Below are 20347 nucleotides of genomic sequence, written 5' to 3' on the forward strand. Positions count from 1 at the left end.
ATGGAGTGAGCAGGAGGACCACGTCTGCAGACCTGCTGCCAGCCCCTCCACTGGTCTGGAAGGACATCCTCTTTGACACCTTTGTTCCTTCCCTCCTGGTCTGAGAAGGGGGACAGTGTAAAGCAATGGTGCTGTCTTTGCCAGTCGGAAAGAACCAGGCCATTGCTGGTTGGCCACTGACAAGTGTCTCTTGTTTGGCTTATTAATTTTTCTAAAACCACACAAAGAAACTGCCCATCTGTGGATGTGCTTATCTGCCAAGAGCTGCTGTCTTCTGCCCTGAGCACTTCATACACCCAGTGCATACATACATAAAATACATAGCAGTGGACGCTAGAACTTTTGCAGAAATTAGATATAAACATACCGTGTTAATAAATTGGAAAGTTAGAGCAAAATAATGCTAATATCTCTGACTGAGACTCAGCAAAATGATCTGAACAAATAAGCAACACCAAGCAAGTAAGATGGGGGTTAGTTAAGGAACAGAGGCACGAAAACCAGATAGGGTGGGGCCGTGGTTCATGAACAAGCCCAACCTCCTTCTCGGTCTCTTTGCTTTATTGATTTTTAAATACTCTCAGACTAAAATGAAGAGCCACTTCACTTCTGTGGTTAGTCACTGCCACTATCCTGGTCAGCTCCTAACTGTGGGTCTCCGATGGCTGACAGCCGGGGAGTAGCGATGACAGGATGCTTGCCTGTAAGTGGGGCCATGGGGGGAACCCAGGGACTCACAGAGACTCTTGGGGCTGGAGTCAGTGCCTCTGCCCAGTGTGTTCTGGTGCAAAGAGACGTTCGTACCTGCTGGGTGCCTGTACACAGAAGGTGCTTGGTAAGCATTTGGCTGATGGACAGCAATCTAATGAAAAGTTTTCCTTTGTTTTCCAGCTATGCTTTAGCCCCCTCCTTTTGAAAAGTTATTTTTAAATCTTTATGTAGATGTAACTTACATAAATTTAAAAGGATCCATTCATTTTAAGAGTTTTGACAAATGGGCATTCACAGTGATAACTGTGTATATCACAATTAAGACATAAAAAATTTTCATCACCCCCAAAGTTCCCTTGCTCCCCCTTTGCAATCAACCTCCCCTTCCGATCCCAGAAAGTTATCAGTTAGGTTTGCCTTATGCAGATCTTCATATAAATGGAATCCTATAACATATTCCCTTTGTACCTGGCTTCTTTGTTCTATGTTTCTGAGATTGATCCACATTATTGCACAGATAAGTGGTTTATACCTTTTATTAATGAGTAACATTCTGTTGTCTGGATAGACTATGATTTATTTGTCCATACACTTGTTGACTGACATTTGAGTTCTTTCTAGTTTTTGGCCAGCCATGTGTGCATTAATTTTACCAGAATTGCTAGTCTGCATGAAAGTTGCATGCATTTCTCCCCCTACAGGCACTGTATGAGTGCACCTGAATTATTCCCTAGCCCAGAAGCTGTGTGTGATCAAGTATGGATTTTTGTCAAGCTCTTCCTATACCTCTTCCAGCCCTGTTTGCTCTGCTACAGGCTTGCCAGCTAGCAGCTCTTTACGTAGATAGAAACTGATTTCTCAATCTGTGATAATGAACTGCAAATATCCCCCCTCCCCTGTTTATCAGGTTAAGAACTTTGCCCTCTTGTAACATTAGCAGGGTGGGCTAGAGTCAATCTACGCTCCCGCCAGCTTGGAGTCTACAATCAGTACTGGAGTGAGAAGTGGCTGCAACTGGAAGCATTTCCAGCTATGGCCTGGCAGTGAATGTCTTTTGGAGCTCCAGGGCACCAGCACTGCTGCCATCATGGCTTGGTTTTCAAGATGACTTACATTTGGTTTTTTGGAGCAAAACTCATCTCTCCAGCCTCAGCTTGTACCCCTCTCTGCCTTGGTCACTGTGCGCAGGCCATCTTTGCCTATTTTTTTTTTTGGTATCATTAATATACAATTACATGAGCAACATTGTGGTTACTAGACTCCCCCCATTATCAAATCTCCCCCACATACCCCATTACAGTCACTGTCCATAAGCGTAGTAAGATGCTATGGAAACACTACTTGTCTTCTCTGTGATATACTGCCTTCCCTGTGCCCCACTGCTACATTATGTTCTTGGGTTCTGTGATTCTGCTGCTGTTTTGTTCCTTCAGTTTTTCTTTGTTCTTATACTCCACAGATGAGTGAACTCATTTGGTACTTGTCCCTCTCCGCCTGGCTTATTTCACTGAGCGTAATACTCTCCAGCTCCATCCATGTTGTTGCAAATGGTAGGATTTGTTTTCTTCTTTTGGCTGAATAATATTCCATTGTGTATATGTACCACATCTTCTTTATCCACTCACCTACTGATGGATACTTAGGTTGCTTCCATTTCTTGGCTATTATGAATAGTGCTGCAGTAAACATAGGGGTGCATATGTCTTTTTGAGACTGGGCTCCTGCATTCTTAGGGTAAATTCCTTGGAGTGGAATTCCTGGGTCAAATGGTATTTCTATTTTTATTTTTTTGAGGAACCTCCATACTGCTTTCCACAATGGTTGAAATAGTTTACATTCCCACCAGCAGTGTAGGAGGGTTCCCCTTTCTCCACATCCTTGCCAGCACTTGATGTTCCTAGTCTTTTCTATGTTGGCATCCTAACTGGCGTGAGGTGATATCTCATTGTAGTTTTAATTTGCATTTCCCTGATGATTAGTGATGTGGAGCATCTTTTCATGTGCCTGTTGGCCATGTGAATTTCTTCTTTGGAGAATTCTCTTCATATCCTCCACCCATTTCTTAATCAGGTTATTTCCTTTTGGGTGTTGAGGCATATGAGTTCTTTATATATTTTGGATGTTAACCCCTTGTCAGATATGTCACTTACAAATATATTCTCCCATACTGTAGGATGCCCTTTTTGTTCTGCTGATAGTGTCCTTTGCTGTACAGAAGCTTTTTAGCATGATGTAGTCCCATTTGTTCATCTTTTATTTTCTTTCCCATGCCCGAGGAGATGAGTTCAGGAAAATGTTGCTCATGTTTATATTCAAGAGATTTTTACCTATGTTTCTTCTAAGAGTTGTATGGTTTCATGACTTACATTCAGGTCTTTGATACATTTTGAGTTTACTTTTGTGTATGGGGTTAGACAATAATCCAATTCCATTCTCTTGCATGTAGCTATCCAGTTTTGCCAACACCAGCTGTTGAAGAGGCTGTTATTTCCCCATTATATGTCCATGGCTCCTTTATCATATATTAATTGACCATATATGCTTGGGTTTATATCTGGGCTCTCTAGTCTGTTCCATTGGTCTATGGGTCTGTCAAGGGCATATCATCCATAGGACTGTCATTTTCAAACCGTGCCCCACCCCCACCCCAACCCCATCCTCAGTGATAAATATATCAGCAGGAGGAGGAAGACAACGGAAGGGAGAAGGTAATGATTCAACCACGTACATACTTGAAATCTGGACTTCCCTTACCCCACCCCCCATCAGTTCTACCACTCTAGAAGTACTTCCTTCACTTCAGTAAAAGTAGCAGAGAGATCCCCACTGGTTGAGCACAATAACTCATTTAATCACAAACGCTTGGAGTTTGAGAATGACATCTTGTTTGCACATTTTCCTTCTTCCCCACTCACCACTATTAATCATACTTTGAAACTAGAAATTCCAAAGCTGCGGAATAAACCTCAGCTTCCTGCCACTGCCAACCCCAGTCGGCAAGTACACCTGAGTGCTTGTTAAATGTACTGTAATATAAAGAAAATGGTTGGGTGTTTTCTTTCTCAACATCTTTCTTCTGTCTTCCCAGGAACTTGGTATTTCATTGGTGTAGTGTTTCAGAAGATCTACCCACGTTCACAGAACCCAGACAAAGCTCCAGATTCTGGCATGATTTCTGAGGTTCTACAGGCTCAAAGAGATGCAGGCTGACCCTCATGACTGCAAGGCGTGGGCTCCCAAGCCAGCGCTTCGGGAAAGCTTGTGGTGGGCTCGTGAGTCAGCCCTCTTCTCACTCTCCTGCCTCAGACCTCTCCTTATTAGGCCAGCTTTGCTGGTTTCTGCCTCACCAGCAGTTTCTCAGGTGGGAATTCCCAATTGTTTTAATCACCATTCATTATTCACCATTCGTTAATCACATGTCACAGGATATTATATAAACACCCCTGTTTTTTCTTAATTTTCCCTGCCATCCTATTTCTTTGCAAGGGAAACAAATCCAAGAGGAGATTCCACCAGATAAACACTAGGGAAGTTTTCTGCTTCCAGAATTTTCAAATACCATTTAAAAGACTGGCAAATGTGATTTAACAGTTTTTAGATGGGTCGGAGCCAGCTGCCTCAATTCTGGGTGTGGTTTCCCAGGGGGGGTGGGCGTGGCTCCCATTCAGTCTGTCTGTCCAACCATGATGAACCACGTCGCTCCCGGGCAGGACTGGGCACAGTCGAGGTACCAGGAGACACATATTAAGACAGATGGTGCCCTGGAGGGGGGCCCAGGATGTTGAGGGAAGCAGACGCAGAAAGTGAGCAGTAGAAGCGTGAATCAGCACTGGCTAATCAGTCACAGCCTGCGTGGGAGTCAGACTCCAAAGCCAACCCCTAAGGAGAAAATCACTTCTGGGAAAACTAGCGCCATCCTTTCTGAGGAAGACGTTACACCGCAGACCAGCATCCCTTTCTCAGCAGCTCGCCAGCTGCAGAGCTCACTCACCCGTGCAGCCTGTCTCTGCTCCTCAGGTTGAGCACCAAAGCTGTGATTTGCTTTTAGGGGCCAGGTTTACAAATACATTTTGTTAAATTGTGGATGCTGTCTCAGAGCACAGGATGCTCTTACCATGACAGTCTGAGGAACTGACACAAGCAGAAGGGACAGCGATTCACCCTTCCACCTCACATCCACCCTGTGGGGATCTCACTCCATTTATATGATTTCTCCTGCTTTTATTCCCTGCAGGGAGCTATTGCTGAATTCAGTTAAGTTGAATTGCACATCTGCCTGATAATCAGCAACTTGAAGACACCAAAGAAAGGTCAAGGTACTTGGGAGACCCTGAAGGTCAGCTATTAACTATCTGGGGGAAGTGGTCAAGGAAAGCTTCACAGAGGAGGCATGACTTAAGCTGGGTCTTAAAGAATGAATAGGAGTTTTCCAGCCAGAGGTGGTAAGACAGGTGTCAGGAAGGATAGGTGGAGGGAATAAGAAGGGCAGTCAAAGGTGTGCTAAGGACATGGCTTCCTTGGCGCCACTCCAGGGAGTCTGGGCTGGCAGGAGGACAAGGGAAATAGGGTGGAGGCTGGAGACGGAGCAGGTGCCAGGCCAGGAAGGGGCGTGTTTGTTGGCCATGGGGTTTGTACTTCACCCAGTGGGACCAGCACATTTTAGCAGCTTTGTGTGGTGGTTAAGAGCTTGGATTCTGGAATCTGACTGTCGGGGGTCAGTCCCTGGCTCTGTCACTTGCCAGCTGTGTCCCCTTGGGTGAGTCCCCTGGCTCTCTGTGCCTCACTTTCCCCATCTGCAAAGAGGATTAATATGGACTTGTCATAAGGTCTAAATGACTTAATAATACCTATAAAGGGCTTAGAATGGGGCCAGGCAGTCATTATTGTTGATATTATGAATGACAGTGTATTACAACTACTCCTACTAGCAGGGCTGAAGGGTGTTAAGCAGGAAAACAACCACAGCAGAAGCTTGGCTCTCAGTGTGAAGCTCCGAGTCCAGCTGGCTGGCTGGGGCCGAAGGAGAGGCAGGTAAGGGACAGGACCGGGGTCGGCAGACTTCACGGAGGCACTCACTGCCAGGACTGTGCAGGTGCGAGTGCCTCCTTAGATTCCCACGCCTGCCCTGCCCTGGCCTGGCCCTGCTCACTGGTTTGTAAGGCCCTTCTGTATGTGTTGACTCCTATGACTACAGCACCCCTTTGAGGCTCAGGAGCATGACCTCATTTCCCCATGCTTATGAGCCCAGGAGGCAGCTGGGACATTCTGGTGCAACTGGAGCACCCCTGCCCTCTCCACTCCCACAGCCACCATGGAAGCAGCCAAGGCTGGGCAAGTCAACCTGCAGAAAAGGAGGGCATGCTGCCATTATGAAGTGTGTGGAGTACTGCCTGACACCAGGGGCTTGGCATCAACACCAACACAGACCCGTTTAATGGGGCGTTCTGTGGAGCAGTGCCAGACAGCCATACCCAAAACTCTGAGTCCTACTAGTCCAGTAGGCCTGAGGCACCGAGGCCTGAAGGCAGTGGAGGGACAGAAGGTTAGACAGCCTACATCTATTTGCATGGACTTGGCCAGGCCTGTTTACAGTAGGTGAACTGTTCTGGAAAGTCTCTCCAGTGGCAGCAAGTCCACCCAACTAATTTCCCACATTCACATAAAGCAGAACACAAGTTGCTTTTTCAGGAACTAACCCATGTCTCTTGGATGAGGAGCCTTTGGAATCAAGACCCCAGGCCTGCCTACATGCTAACTACAGTGAAGTTGCAGGGAGTGCTCACTACATGCAGGCTCCACGCTTGCATATGTATGTATAAATTCCCACAACCACTTCAGAGTAGGTGCTACTATTAATCTCCATTTTACAGATGAAGAAAGTCAGAGAGGTTAAGCAACTTGCCCAGGCCCGTAACAATTGGGAAGAGGCAGGGCCAGGCTGGGTGCCTGACCAGCCTGACAATGCAGTCCAGCACATGATAAATGACTGTGCATCCAGGCCACCCTGCCCAGGGAATCCCACACACAGCCTGGAACTTTGTGATAGGGTGGTTTCTTCTCACCAACAAAGTCAGTCCCAGCAGAATAAGCATTTCCCAGGTGCTGGCTCCCAAGGGATCTCTAGGATATCAAAAATATACTATGTAATTTATAGAAATATAAATGAAAATGGTTAAACAGGCAAAACACCTTACTACAAATCCTTTCTCATCTCAAAATAATTTCAAAGTGTAACTTGAATTTAAACTCAAGATTTAAAGTTCTCTGCAATTTGCAATGTTTGGGGTGTGGTTCTTCTGTGCATTTTTTTTTTGGCAGCATCTCAGTGCAAGGACCTGGGTAAGGGAAACTGGCACGTTTAGCTGCTGATGGCTCTATGGCTTCATGAGGCTTGCCTGGGGGTTGTGGCAGGCATGTGGCTAAGCTGGTGGCAGAAGAAAAGCAATCATGACTCTGGAAAAAGCAGTGGGTGTAAAGGGCTAGTGCAGAGAGGCATCCTGCTGAAGTCCCCGCCCACAGGCTCACTTCTGGAGGCCACCATAAGTGAGGCTCACAGCAAGATCAGACCTAAGCTTAGGAGAATTACCCAAATCTACCTGATTCCTTCTCCTTTAGTTTGCATGAGAGGATCTCAACCCTGGCCCCTGGTTTGGCTTGGAAGAAAACGCCTCCTCTTGGATAGACACCCACCTATTCTGGGCAAAGCTACTTTTCATTGGTTTGGAAATTAAGCAGGACCTCCAGCCGGCCCCCTCCCCACTCCACCCGCCTAGCTCTCTGGTCTTGCTTGGGAAAAGCAGCCCATTGAGGCAGCAGGGCAAATCTTCCCTCATTCTGTTTCTCAGAGGCAGAGGGACATAGAATGATGGCTGCCCACAGGCATCCCACAAAGAAGCTGGTACAAGTGTGGGGCTGGGCCAATCTAGGGGAATGCTTCAGGCTAGTGTTGGAAGTCTGGAGGAAGAAGAGGTGGGTGACAGGACAGGTGGACAGGTGACCTTCCCATTCCCCAGCCCCTGACGCATGTGCACCTCCCAACTGAGGCCCATCCCGGGTGGTTATAAGAACTTGTGCACTATTCTACTGTTAGAACATCATAGGCTCTCCTACAGGAAGGGCCACATCTTCAGCCCATACACTCAACTCAATGATCAGTTACCACAGCAAGAAGGATGGGACATCAACCACAGTTATCAATAAAGGGCCTGGGGGTGATGAAGTGCGGCTTTCCCCCAGGGTGGGACTCGGACACAGGACTGCACTGGGGAGGCCAGGGTAGGGACAAAGACCCAGGCAGTAGCAGCAGGGCATGCACAGTGGGAGAGGAAATTTGGTGCTGCAATTTTGATGAAGGCTGACTCCAGCCACATGACTCAAGGTAATGATGAGAGCTGTCCAGGCCAGGTGTTCATACAAAGATAAACAAGGCTGGGCCTGACTTCCAGAGTCACATCCAGGGTCTTCAGAGCTCAAAGGACATCACGTTCCCATCCCTTCAGTGAAAGAGACCCGCAGTTCCTTTTAAAATAGGTTAGTTATTTCCATGCCTCTTAGAGCGATCACAGAGGACAGTAAAATAAAGTTCACAGAGCAGTATTAAAAGGAACCCGTGTGCACTCCTGGCCGATCTGACTTGTTAGAATAGTTACCAAAACAAGGGACTGTGGAGTCCATCCATTCACTTCCTATTCTCAAGTCCCAAACACCTTAGGAAAGACATTTATATACAATGATGCAAGCTATTTCCTAAAGTAACCGAATGATGCATCAAGGATACTAGTGATCAACTGTCTACACAGCTTGTGCTTTGAATTATTTTTCTAAAGTGGTGATGTGTTTGCATGGAAGTCTTCTGCTCTGTCTTTCCCTTTCATGACCAAAGACACATGCCATGTTAGAGATGTTTGTTAGACACCCACAGCTAGGCTCTGGGCCTGCCTAGGCCACAGCCTGGAGAAAATGGACACATCTAAGTATAAATCCTCTGGGACTGTGGCCATTTTAAAGCCTCTTGCCAACACAAACCATGGACTTTAACACTTAATTCAACTGAATCAAACAACTCTGGTTGGGGGAATCGTTTCAAAAGACCACAGTGGAAGAGAAAGCTGCATAATAACAGACTCTGAATGTGGGAATTGCAGAATTAAACAACAAATATAACTCAGTTTATGACCATTGTAAATAATTCAAGATGATATGCTAAAATGCCACAGGGCCAGTTCAAATCACATTAACATTTTATGAAATGTTAAAGAGATTCATTTTGCGAGACCTTTAAGAGTGTGAGTCACGAGGACTGAAAGTTACTGCAAGGACGGACGGGGAACAGTCAAAGAAGCAGATTAAAAAACCCATCTGCACACAGAGACATTCTCAGAACAGTCGGCTTATATAGCTCCCCTTCTGCACCTAAATGTTTAGAAGTTACTGAATTTCCAATTTCTTTAGTTTTTCAGCCCTAGAGGACTTTGTTTCAACAGGCCACCTTGCCATCAGATTAAACAGTTGTTCAAGTTCTTCTGATAAAAAGTTATTAGGGAGATGGTTGAACAGGAATCCACACACACAAGACTACTGGTTGTGTGATTCCATTTGTATGATGTTCAAGAAGCAAAACCAATCCATGCCTGTATAAATCAGAAGAGTGAAACTCTAGCGGACAGGGACTAACTAGGAAGGGGTAAGAGGAAGATTCTGGGCTACTAGAATGACACACACACACCAAAGCACATAAGTGTGTGTGTGTGTGTGTGTGTACACACATACATACACATATTTACAATTTATCAAGCTGTACACTTAGGATTGTGTATTTTATTGTATACCTCAAAAGAACAATTTTTAAAACTCAGAAAAACCATTGCTAACTATGTGAAACTCTCTGATGAGGAGCTCAACCATCCCTCTGTCCCTCTGAACATGCACCAAACCCCTCCCGAGTCCACCTCTGGGCTGGCACAGTGCTGGGCATGGGGTCTCGTTGACAAAAGACTTGAAGTTTCTGCCCTCAAGGTACTAGGTTCTTGCAGAGCTTCACATTTCTTGCTACAACAAACTGTTGTTTGCCCACCTCTGAAGAAGGAGGAGAAAAGACTCTTGGCTTCTGATCACATGGTCCTTCCTGGTGGTCCGAACCCTGAGTGCAGTGAGTCACACCGGGGGTGGGAGGCTCGGAGCCCTGGGCCTCGTGGAAGGAGAGGCCCTGCAAGGCACCAAGGCCTCCTCTCAGCACAGGGCCAGAATCAGGTCCCCGAGACACTCCCAGAGCATGCCGAGCACTTGTAGTGGGCGCTTCACTTGGGGGGTTGGGGGGTGTCTATGTGTGGCAAAAAATAAATAAAAAAGGAAAGGGAAAAGAACACTCATTCTTCTGTGACCCACTGATAAAGTCTGCAAACATTTTCTTACCCATTTTTTGTGCAAAATATACATAATGTTACCATGGTAAACATTTTTAAGTGTACGGTTTGGTGGTATTAAGTACATTCATATTGCCATGCAACCACCACCTCAGAATGTCTTGGTCTCCCCAGTGAAACCCTGCGCCCAGGGAGCACTGACCCCTGTGCCCAGAGAGCACTGACCCCCACACCCAGCTGCCCCAGCTCCTGGCAGCCCCCACCCGACTTTCTGTCTCTGTGATTTTCACTACTTTTGGAACTTCATATAATGGAATCGCATTTGTCCCTTTGTGTCTTATTTATTTCATGTAGGATAATTAGGTGTTCCTCATTTTTAAACCTAAGTATGAATTGCTAATCATTGACTTGAATAACAATAAAAAATTGAGCAAAACCAGACAGACTCAAACTCATACATACACTTAATCACTTTGTGAGAAGGGGAGAAATTTTTCTTTAAGCAACAAATAGTGTCAATAACTACAAAACTCAAAGGATGGCTGAAGCTTATAAAAAACAAGCAGACGCATTTCTCTGAAAAGTGAAAAACTGGTCAGAACATCACTCAGCCCCCAACACCTGAAGGCTTCCCCTTCTGTCTCTGCTACAGGTGGAGCGATGCACTCTGGTGTGGGCACAGGCGAGCGGAGCTGCCACAGAAATGTTCTGGCAGGACCACATTCTTTGGCGATTAGGAGCAATAGAAAGGAGAACTTTCCTACTTGTCTGAACATAAGCCATGAGTTGGTTATACTAAAAATAAGTTCAGCTTACAGTGTTTTTTTCCAGAAGTTTCCATTGGCCTGCTTCTACTTATTATTCATCGGCCCTCAAAGATCCTGTCAGAGATGGGGGTGGTGGGGGAAGGCAGCAGGGAAATGCTTTATTATTGAAGCATTCGTCTTTGATTTAGTTCAGCCAGCAGCTCTGGAGATCCACTCATCTAGGGAGGGGTGCGGGGGAGCAGGAGAGGGTCTACTAAGACAGAGAGACCTGTGCTGGGGGCCATTTAAGTACTGTCCTCCATCACTCAATCTGCCATGAGCAACACTCCCGCCATGAGACCAGTGATTGCTGGGCCCAGGCCTGGCTGGGCCACTGGACAAGCCACCTTTACCTCTCTGAATTGCAGGTTTCTTGTCTGTAATATTTGACTGGATACATTAACTCTGTGGGATTTCTCCAAGCATTGACACGAGACCCTATGTGTAAGGCACAGAGAATGGGGCTGAGGACATGGCAGGCCCTCATCTCATGATGGCCATGATCCCCCCCCCTCCAGGGATGGAACAATTCCCTAGGCCTTGGAGTCCTGTGGCGGGCAGAATCCCATGGTGACACCCATGCCCCTAGCCCTGTGTATTCTCCTCCCTTTGAGTGTGGGGAGGACTCTGACTACAATGGGTATCGCTCATGTGACATGCTGTACGGCTTTATCCTGGTGGGTCTGACCTAAACAGCTTAGCCCATAAAAGAGACTGGGCTTTTCCTGGAGAAAGATTTGAGGTGTGAAAAGGATTTGACATGAGGGAGATTCTCTGCAGTTGGTTTTCAAGACGGAGTGGGCCACATGACAAGGAATGTGAGTGGCTTCTAACTGCTGAGAGCGGCTTTGGCTGTCAGCTAGCAAGAAAGCAAGACCTTGGATACACAACCACAAGGAACTGAATTATGCTACAACCAAGTGAGGTAAAAGGGGAACTCAAACCCTAAATAAGAACGCAGGCTGGGCCAACATCTAGATTTTAGCCTTGTGAAACTGAGCAGGGAACCCATCTGATCTACAGAACCATGTGCTAAGGAAGGGGCATTGTTTTAAGCCTTGAAGTTTGTGACACTCTGTTATGCAGCAATAGAAAACAAATACAGAATTTGTAAGCAGGACCTGCTGAGCTGCTCAAGGCAAGGGGTTTGGACAAGCATCAGGTACTGTCTAGAACACTGAGCATTCACTTCTGAGCTGAGCTACCACTATGGGAGGTGTTAGGTCCAGCGGACAGCCTTATGGGGGCATACCTCAATAAGGAAGTCTAAAAATATTGTACTTAATGTAAAATTGTAGTGTCCAGATGCTGGAAGGTGACAGTGGGTCAGAGAGAAGATGATGCTGTGGCCAAGAAAGCTCCTGGCCAGTCATCTTACCCAGACCTGTATGCAGAGCAAGGGCAACTGGAGAGACCCCAGATGAAAACCCACAGTCAGGGAGAGACCCCAAGGGAGGCCTGGGCCTAAACCCAAAGCACCAGAGCAGCAGGCTGGGGTAGGGAGGGGGCCTGCCCAAGGGCTGGTGGGAGGGGGCACCCAGGAGTGATGGCAGTAACTTAGCAGCCCCCACTGGTTCGCGGCATCCCATGTGCCAGGTACTTTCCATACATTCCCTTTAGGTAAACTGTGCAAAATCACAGCTGGAAGACGCACCGCTGAGATTCAAACTAAGGACCGCATGACTCCAAAGCCCCACACGCTGCTGCTGTCCTAAGAGGTCCCCCTCAGGATCACAGGCTGCTTGCCCCAGCCCCAGCTAAGGAGGGCAGTGGCCAGACACTTTGTTTCAGACTGTGCCACTCGATACCATCAACACAGAGAGAAGTGCAGGTGTACCTGCTCTGAACAGTCACCCTGCCCTCTGCCTTAGCGCATAAGCTTCTGTGACCACAGAAAACATTCTGTAGGTAGGAAGGGGATCAGTCATCCAAAACAAGGCTGCCTGGTCTGAAACCCTCCCTCAGCCTACAGTTCTGCCCCTCAGGGCCCTGACCCTGACTCTTCCTCATGAACAAGTCCTGGGTGACTGGGAATGGTGTCTGCTCCTTTTCTCCTCCCTGACATCTTTACCACCTGCTTCACTACCTTTATTCCTGATACTCTGGCAGCAGTCTGCACTCTCCTTTCCCATAGCCTGGAAGACAGCGATGAGCCAACCTACCCCGTGTTCCATCCTTGGCACAACTGGAAGGGCAGACTGCAGCTCAGGCATGTCAGTCTGCACTGTGTGGAGGCTAAGAAGGGTGAAATGGGTCCCCTGGGGGCCTTTGGTCTGTATCTCAACTGGAAAGCCCAACCTCTTGATTCCTGAGGGGGCAGGACTGGGGAGATGGGTGTATCGCCATCCCAGGGGCCAGGGCAGCCACCTGGGAACAAATCCTGTTTAAGCCTTCTGTTTTCAGTACTGGGATGACATTGTTTCCAATCATCTTGAAGGGGGTGGGGTGTCAACCCACACAGCCTGATCTGGAGAGTAAGTATGTGAGTGCAGCTCTCTCAAATGACCATGGGCCACATCAATAAAGCGATTCCTTTGGCAAATCAGGTAGCCCGGGGTAAATAGGTCAGCAAAGGAAGGCTACTTACTCCAGGAAATTTTGGGGGCCAGACAGATTAATGTTTTCCTTACCCAGAAGGTTCAGGACAGCCCTCAGGGGTGTTAAGTCAACAAGGAAGACCTATGCTACATCAGAGGATGGTTATTATGAACGGTGTTATATCAGCAAGATCAACCATTATGAAGGTGTCACATCAATGAGGAGGACCATTATGGAAGGTCCTAGGTCAGCAAGGATGGTTGTTACAGGCAGTGTCATATCCATGAGGATGGCTGTTAAATCATGCATGATGATAAATCAACAAGATGGATATCATAGGTGTTCAGCCATCATGGATGAAGTTCTATCTATAAGAATGGTCATAATAGAAGGTCTGCACCAACTAGGATGGCCATTACTGGCACCTGGACAGTGTCAGTGTTGGGCCTAGCTAGTGACCTTGAGATAATTATGCCACAAGTATTCAGGGAGATGAAAAACTAAGTGAAGGACCACGAATGCTGAGATGGAGGTTTGGAGGAGCCTGACTCCAAAGCACACTGAGTTGGCAGGTGGAAGATAAAAGCAGATGGTTGTTTTTGAAAGACAGACTACCTCAGAGCATTTTCCTTTTCATGAACTGTATTTCTTCTTCACAGTAGGAGTTGGTCCTACTGCTAAGTGCTACTACCAAGGAAGGAAGAGAAGGATGGAAACAGAACTCAGCTAGAAAATCCGGGTAATGAGGTATTTAATCCTCATTTAACTACACTCTGCTTTGCTCCTCTAGCTGGTGTCCAGTTATAAATTACACATTGAAGAATTACTCTTAAACATTTTTCCAGATAGTGGATCACTAAGCAAACTGTCTTTTCAGAGATGGTGGGAGAGCACTTTAAAATACTCAAACACTGGGCTTACTGGTAATGAATGACAGACTACACTTCTTCTTCAAGGCCCGCCTCACAGTTTTGTTAGGATGTGCTGCAGACCTCAGGTACCAGAATGCTGTGTCCTCTTCCTTCTCTTTTCCCGCCTACAGAAGCTACTCTCTGTCCCTGACCTTCACTGCAGTCCTTATATATACATGTTTTGCTGTACTTATCACAGTGGACAGTGTCTCAAACTCAGATGCTTTCAGGGGCCCAGGCTGGGTGAGACAAGTCAACACAGTGAGAAGGGTCTTTGTGTGCTCCATGAAATACTTTGTAATCTACCTTTTTCAAAACATATCAAACAGAACTGGGCCAAAGACCCCAGACCATGAATTTGTAGCCCCTAGTTTACATGTTTGAATTCCTCCTGGACAGTGAGGCCCTGGGGAGCAAAGCTGGTTTTCTACTCCTATATGTTCAGCATTTAGCACAAGAGGTCTCCAACATCTGCGGATTGAATGAAATTTGTTGTCAAAACTGAGGAGTGGGCTATATATTTTCAAGACATTCTAGACAAAAATCAAATTCTCTAGGCCTGTTCAGTGCTAGGCCCTAAAAGTGGATGGGAGGGAAAATGCAACACGCCCATCACAACCTGGTGTTCTTTTCTTGCCCTTCAAGAAAAGTTACTCCACGTGGAGAAGGCAGTGTTAGTTACTAGTTCCTCTAATCCTAGAGACTTGATGCTTCTGTTCCACTCCTTCTATACAACCAAAATCTTACAGGAAGCAATTGTAGACTTGTGAATACAGGCTCTACATTCAAGAAATGTATTTTTTAATACAACTATTGATTGCTATACTCATACCTGGCTCTGACTTTTTTTTTTAATTAAAAAATACTTCTAAGGCAAAACTGCAATGATAGAAGACAAATTAATGGTTGCCAGGGGCCAAGGGGCAGGAATTTGCTGCAAAGGTTTTTGGGGGAACTTTGTGGGATGATGGAAATGTATCATGCATTTGACAGGACTCATCAACTGGTGCAAGTGTGATTCGTGGATTTGATGGTATGTACATTGTACCTCAATAAAGGTGAAAAATATAATTAACATTTAGATAAATAATAAGTGAAACACAAAGTAAAAAAAAAGACACTTGACTAGTAAGAAAGTCTTTCTCTTACCTTGAAGCTATTGCCAGAGATACCAATAAGTGTGCCCTATTCACTGTTCTGGACCTTATGTTTTTGTCTCCATAATGTATCCTGGGGTCACTCTGCATCAGTACCTCAAGCTACCCCGTTCTTTTCCATGGTTGCTTGAATGCACCATAATGTATTCAGCCAGGCTTCCAATGATGGATATTTGGGTTGTTTTCGGACTCCAGCTACTAGGGGAAAGAGAAGATGCTTATCTAGAGTTTCAAGGTGCTAATGGGACACACCTTCCCCAGTGTCCCAGGGTCCTGGCTGTCTATCCTACTGAGCAGAGACCAGGGAGGCTGGAAGACGTTACTGCAAGGGGTCAGGTCAGCTGCACTGGGTTGCGGTGAGCTTCTGCAAGATGACCCCAGCTCTGTTTACCATTTCAAAAATGTCTTCTATGTTATGACAAGTTGAGAACTAGCTCCTGACAGATTTAGCCCAAGGCTGAAGTGCCTGATAAGACTGTCAGCAACTTCCAGGCCAGGTGGCCAATCTTTCTCCATCTCTCAGTAGGCACTAAAGGCAGGAGCCCTGCCAGGCTCCACAGAAGACCCAGCTGGGGTTTCATGGCCTGGCACTCCACAGTGAAGTCTGTTTACGGCACCTGCTCACAAGGGTAGCTGTAATCTTCAGAAGCCTACTGGGGCTTTCTTGTTCATTTCTCACATGTAACTGGGCATGACATTTAAATTACATAAAACCAGTCTGGTCAGTTCCTTGGCTAACAAGGAGGGAGAGAGAGAGAGAGAGAGAGAGAGAGAGAGAGAGAGTGTGTGTGTGTGTACGCATAGGTGCTCACTGGCAAATGATTTTTAAACTTATTCAGGTGTCATTGAGAACACTTTCTTGCAGTTTCTAATTGAGTCGCCTCACTTTGGAACTTGCCTTGATGTCCTCATTAGTGCCCAAAGTCGACTTCACTTAAGAGTAATAGAAACACAGTGTGTAGTAGTGGAAGCGTGAAAACTACCTAAAGGTCTCCCTATAGCTACCTGGTTCCACACACTTGTGTCCTGGCAGTTTGGTGAAGATAGTCTGCTGTTAAAAATTTCAGTGTTCTTCCTGGGCATATTCGAATAGTCAAAGAAATAACAATTCTCATTAAGTGAGGAACCTGTTCTAGGCCAGACACCTTGTTGAGTGATTCACAGACACTATTTCATCTGGCCCGGCAGGTGCTGTTGTCCACATTTTGGAATTTCAGAACTGACTCTTAGGGAGAGTTAGTAACTTGCCTAAATCACATAGTTACCAAGTGGTAGTGACAAGATTTGAATGAAGATTTGACCTCACTCGCCTCCTTGGCTGCCGAGCCACTCTGCACAAGAGCTGAGCATCTGTCTGCATGCAGGAGGTGCCCTGAGTCCTTCAAACTCAGGGGCTTCATCTCACCACCTCAGCATCCTCCAGGATGTCCTAGGACCTCTCACCAAATGTCTGCGAGCTGTTTTCAAATTAAAGATGCTTTAGCTGAACACCCTTCTTTGAAAGAGCCTGATGTTCCCACCAGATCAGTAATGGAAGATAAGGCACCTGCTTGGACAAACTCAGTGCGTGCCTGGACATATATTTTCCTCGTCCAGCTCCCAGCTGGACCACACATTGTCAAGTGTTGCAGAAGCCTCCTCATGGGTCCAAGTGTTATGTGACGTCGCACACAGGCAAGTGGGCAGACCTCAAAATAAAATAGCCTGACTTCAAAGCCATGCAATTTATGGATTCAGAAAGTTAATGAAACCCATTTCTGGAGACTTTTAACATCCTAGACAAAGGCAGCAGATGGGCATCTTGTACATTTTTGCAGAAATGGCACATCTCACAGTGCTTTGATCTTCTGTCATTGAGGGTAGGAGTATTTGCACTCCATTTAAAACTTGAAGTTACACCATCTGTGTTCATGAAATGGTTTTGTTTTTCAAGACATTTCCAAATGTATTATTTAAAGATGTTCACACCCTGAGGTAAAGCTTAATGGCCTTGTAGTCATGTTCCTGAGCTACATTTCCATCTGGTCCACCAGGACAGCCCCTCTTTGGCAGAGTCAGAGCAACAAGGCTTTCCATGGTGCTCCTGGCTTGCATTCCACTCAGGAGAGCATTGAGAAATTTAAGTTTTTTTTTTTAAGTACAACAGTTGAAGAAAGAACTTTTAATTTCATGAATGTCTGTAAATGAATGTCTGTAAAGCAAATTCTGATTTTCTATTGTATTCTATCACAAATTCAGCATTACTATTTGGAGAAAGCCAAACCAAGATAACTGAGTTGGGATACTGTGGAGCAGTATGGGATACTGCACGCAGTACAAGGTCCTTGTCATGCTCTTTACTGCTACAATGTCCTTTGCACAGGAGGGCTCTGCTGAGCCACACTGTGAGGCCAGATACTTTTGGTATAGCTACTTCTTTCCAGTCTTTCTTCCTAAGTTGACATGAAATATCAACAGCAAGACAGCAAGATAACATGACTGATCACACTGCACGTACACACTACTTTAAACCCTACTTCTTTCACTGAACCACAGGCAATTCTTCATGTTTTTCTGGTTATTCCCTTGAAAGTTTCCAGGAGTGGGGATGCATTCCTGTACACCCACCCACATGCCATCCACTTCCCCACAGACATACACTTAGACCAGCAGAGATAAATGGGCATGTTCTATACAGTGAAGACCGCAGGCCCTGGGGGAGGCAGAGAATCTGGACTACTGGCAACGACTCTTCCACCCTCTGAAGGGACATGGAGCTGTGGTCCCATCTGTCAGTCCATATTTCCTTTTTCACCTTTCCAGCTCCCTGGTCCTCACGTGCAGCTGCTGGGCATGTGTCTCCCCTTCTTCCTCCTCTTCTGTCTCATTTGCGTCAGACTTGGAGCCAGAAGACCTGGGCTTTAGAACTTCTTGCCCTTGCCAACAGTGAGACTTGAAGAATCATCTTACTTCTAAAAGCTTGTCCCCTATCCTAGAAGGACTTGGCAGGAGGGCTGACCTGGATTACCCATTTGTTTATTCTGCAGGTATTGACTAAGTATCCACCACATGCCAGGCGCAATTCCAGTCGCTTATCACATGGGGGTTGGATATGCACCTGTCTGAGCGATTCCACTAACTCAGGGGTCTCCAGGAGGCCCACTGAGCAGCTTTGGTTTAAATCAGCTCTTAAAACATTAGTGCTCATGGTTCCTCTGCATGGTCCAAGCCCTTACATTAAAGCTTGGAAAATGGAGTCCTACTAGAGAGGTGAGGCAGCTTTTCCCAAGTCAGAAAACTGCTGACAAGACTTGACATGAGAACCAGGTGTCCTGACTCTTTAAGTCTGGTGCTCTTACCATTCTGCCCAGTGCCTTGCCAACTGGATGATGCCAACTCCTTCCTGGGCTCACATCTAGACTACATCTCATCTCCCATCCAGCTGGATGGGGCCATGCCACTGAGTTCCAGCCAACAGAATGGCAGCAGAAGTGATGTGAAACAGCTTTTATCCCTGGACCACAGAAGCCTCCCACGTGAGACCCCCTGTGCTCTTTTCTGTTCTAACAGATCCTTGAAGACAGCACTTGTTGAGGCTGGCAGAGCCAGAAAGTGGCAGGAGACTGTGTCCCCCATATCACTGCTTCGGGCAGATCCCATTTGGAATCTTGTAAGAGCAAGAAATAAAAAGTCATTGTGTTTCAGCCACACATTTGGGTTTGTGCGTTATAGCAGCCGGACATGTGTTACACCTTTAACTATTAGACTTCTCAATGTAAAAAGTCAGTAAGAACTAATTGTTCCTCAGTGTAAACGTGAGGAGCTGCCAGAACTCATACCTGTCTTCAGTCTTCTTGATACACTGTGCTCGTGGCATTCTGATTATATAACCACAAGTAAATATTCAAAAGGAAATTTAAAATACTTCCCTCACCTAAATTTATGGTTAGTTTCAACTGGCAAGAATAAAGGAAGTAGCCAGCTGCAGTGTGAGGTGGCTAAGAGTCTGTATTCTGAAATGAGACTGCCCAGGGTCACAGACGGTACCATGGCTTATTACCTGTGACCTTGGGCAACTCATTTCACTTGTTACTCACTCTTCTCCATTTGTTCTTTGACCCTTTCCATACAAATCTTTTGACCTAGTAATGCCTCCTCCAGGAATTTCATGCAGATAAACTGTGTCTACACCCAACAAACTCAGCCACAAAGATGGCCACTAAGGTTCTGCTTATAGAAACAAAAGACTGGAAGCAGCCCATCAATAAGGGGCTGGTTAAATATAACATGATGGTTGTGACAGGATTATTAGGCAGCTGTCAAAAAGGAAGTGACAGCTCCATATGTTCTGATATGGGTAAATACCAAGATGGAATGCTAAGTGAAAAAAATCAAGAAGAACATGGCACACATCCTATATTATATACTATGGTTGCTCCTGTTTGTGCAAAGAAGGGAAGTACATCTATTTACAAATTTGCACATGCCTAGAATAGCTCAGGAACAATGCATAAGCAATCATGGCTGCCTCTGGGAGGAGGCCTGGGGTCAGAGTAATAAGGGAACACACTTTTTGTACTATTAGATTTGATTTTGTACTATTAGAATTTTTGTTACTATGTACAGGTAATTCTTTTTCTGAGCATAGTTTTAAAATTGTTCAAATATTAAAAACACATATACATACCTAGAACAAACATGAACACAGCACTCAGTAAGTGTTGGTTGGTTTTTTTTAAATGAAAGAAAATGTCTGGAATACAGACTGTCTGTAAGATGACCAGCAGATGCTATCTTCAGATGCCCCACTGTGCACAGGGGGCATGGTACACTGCTGATGGGAGCTGGGTTCTCAGGATCACCACATGTCAGCTGGGTAACCC

General features: G+C 45.9%; 1 protein-coding gene across 2 annotated transcripts in view; it reads right to left on the minus strand.

The window, feature by feature from the left end:
* Positions 1-20347, minus strand: part of CDCP1 (CUB domain containing protein 1) — a 63064-nt gene that overhangs the window by 38323 nt on the left and 4394 nt on the right. The gene's annotated exons all lie outside the window — the stretch shown is intronic.

The sequence above is a fragment of the Manis javanica genome, chromosome 3 (assembly GCF_040802235.1).
Source record: "Manis javanica isolate MJ-LG chromosome 3, MJ_LKY, whole genome shotgun sequence".
In the NCBI taxonomy this organism is placed as follows: domain Eukaryota; kingdom Metazoa; phylum Chordata; class Mammalia; order Pholidota; family Manidae; genus Manis; species Manis javanica.